The following is a 2,896-nucleotide window of genomic DNA, read 5'->3' as shown; positions in this document are numbered from 1 at the left end:
CTTGTGTGCCTGCTGTGTAGAGACAGATAACTGACTCAGTGTGGGACAACAGTAGCATAAGCCTTGCCTAAATGAGCTGGTTTTGGAATCCTGTACACTTTTCCCAAAGAAAAATCTTTCTTAAATGGCTTCATTTAAATTTATTTCATGATCTTTAGTATGAGAAAGGAAAACAAGTTTTCTGCCCGTCCTCATAAAGTGCACTCTCCTGTGGTTTTGTAGCAGGCATGTTAATTTGGCCTGGGCTCCTAGATGAACTGTGGTGTCGAGTTCCTCCTAATTGAAGGTGCAAGCTTCAGCTGTGAACAAGCTGCAAAACTGTTCACACTATGAAGGAAATGTGGAAAATCCTTCTCCACACCTTCAGCTCTCAATGGAGAGTGCCTGCATAGGAGGGTCAGGTCCAAGGCTGGGAATGGGGCTGGCTGCTGCCCCAGTTGTTTTTTTTTTTTGAGGGCTGCAGGAGAGCAAGTGGGCTTTGACTGCAGATTTCACCTTGAATACGGCTCTAAGGAGCATTGCTTTTTCATGGACTTGTTATAAATAATGTGGGTGCATACAGTTAACAAACGTTAAAAGAGTGGTGTGGATAAAATGGTATTTAACAGGTTTATAATAAGAAAGATTATCATGGTGGAAATTAGTAATTGGGCACTATTTCAGCAGGCAAATAGGCTCATGCTTCACGTGGTCTCTCAATACTGCCTGTGCTGACCAGACACTAATGCACCTTTGTCAAAGTCTGAACTCTCCCACAGTTGTCTGGACAGCTAGACCCTATAAAATGTCTATGCCCAAGATGTACTCTGAGACTGGGGCAATAGACACTTTAAACTCCCAGAGGGGGAGATGGCCCGAATCCCTAATTTCAACCATGTTTGGGTGATAGGAATGGTCTGTCCCCCAGAACCACCAATCATCACTCCATCTCCATTAAATTTAGTCTGAGCCCATAAATTATCAATGTTTCTGCACCTGTATCAATCAACACCATAACCCTCTGAATATTCTTCTGGGACTAAAAAGTTATCAACTCTGCATAGGACCTCTGGTCCCATCTGGAGGACCTAGGAGAACTAATATCACCTGTCACACCACAAATTGTCCTATGGCTAAGTCTCTCACCTCCCATGGCCCAGGCACTGTGGCCCAAGTCACCTGAGGAGGCTTCTTTCTTCAGCTAGAAAATCTTTATTGGTAGTTTGTCAATAATTCTTAGCCTAGTTTTTTGGGGGTGATTTTGAAATTTTTCATTGCCGTTCAAATGCTTCCATAGCTGAAGGAGGATACGATTGAGCTGGCAATCAGTTTTTGCAAATTGAACCCCAGCCCAGACTAAGTTTTCAAGATACCCGTATGGGTCCCAATTGAGGAGTTCATGGGGTGAGTCTCCTGGTTTTAGTTGCTGGAAGAACTTCTGCCTCTTCCAAAATTCAAATATTGCACCTAGTCCAAAGGTGCTCTGTCTCCTGTAGATTGGCTACCAGCTGGGCAGCCTGTTGGACCATGGCCTCTGAGGTTCCTAGGCGGTTTAGTATGGAAACTAGAGTTCCATGCAGGTGGGAAAGGGCCTGTTGCTGGATCAGGTCTTTCATGCCTGCTGAGAATCTTACCATGTCTGGGCTTTCAGATGTGTCTCTATATATCACCTCTTATACCCAGTTCACAAACATAGCCTTGAAGGTCCTCCACGGAGGACCATAAACTTGTGTGTAATGATATATCTGATTTATTAGGCCAAGCCATATGGCATGCTACCATTAACCAATCTATTATCAAGTGAGTCTTGTTGGTATATTGGATGGCAGCATACAGCCTCTGTGTAAGGGCAGGGCGTATAGTAACGGATGCCAATTTAGAGACCCCTGGCCCATTGGCCATAACACTTTCTGCCCCTGAATCCCATAATCTCAGAAGCCAAGCTGGCACATCTTCTCTGGGCTTTTGTCAGAATTGCTGCACCAGATCCATTAATTCCATTGCTGTATGAGGACAGGCTGTCACATGTAAATGGATTTGGGCAGGGTGCCACTGATCAGGGGGCACCCTTACTGGTCTATCTTGTATTTTTTTTGTTGTTTTTTGAGTTATTACAGGCCAGATCTCAAAGGGATCCATTGCAAGTAGAGCTTCGAGATTCTATTTAGAAGTCTTATCTTCTGGATCGACCAAGTCCATTGATTCAGGAACCTGGGTATCATCTATTGAAATGTTACAGATCTGCTTTATCGGGAAATTTAGGATTGATTTTTTTTCCTGTCAGTATACTGAGTTGTTCTAATTTCTCTATGCAGTCTCGTAATAACTGATTTTCATTTTCTAAAGTATTGGTTCTCATTTCATCCTGATTTAAAGCAGTTAATAGTGGCACATTACAAACAGCTAGTTGATGTTCTTTTGTGACTAATATATCTTTGCTTAATCCATAAAAATAATCTGCCATGTGGGATGGGGAAGGAATATTTCCTGTAACCTGCAGGGGACCCCATCTTTCAATTATAATTGCCAGTTCATAGTAAGGTGATCCCAGAAATCCTGGGATCTGTCTGGGGATGGTTTTCCAAAGGAATATCCTGTGTCCTAGGCTTGCAGTAGAAAACTCCAAAGGGGGGGAATCTCCAGAAAGAGATCCTTCCCTAGTGGTGGTCAGCCCTTAAATGGGGTCTAGGAGAGGTGCAGCCAGGCTCCACCCCTTCCAGTCACACAGGTGAATTGCCTTCACCTGTGCTCCAAGGGCTGAGCCAGTCCTTGCCTCAGGTGATCAATCAGTGGTTCAGGCCATGACTCAACAGTTCCCGTACAGGGAGGAAGTGGAGGAATCTTTGTAAGTAGTTGGACAGAGTATCCAGAAGCAGTGTGTGAACGGGGCTTAAAGAATGGTGTAACAAGTCAAGCT

The sequence above is a fragment of the Meleagris gallopavo genome, chromosome 5, assembly GCF_905368555.1.
Source record: "Meleagris gallopavo chromosome 5, MGAL_WU_HG_1.1, whole genome shotgun sequence".
Lineage (NCBI taxonomy): Eukaryota > Metazoa > Chordata > Aves > Galliformes > Phasianidae > Meleagris > Meleagris gallopavo.
This window is presented reverse-complemented; position numbering follows the sequence as displayed.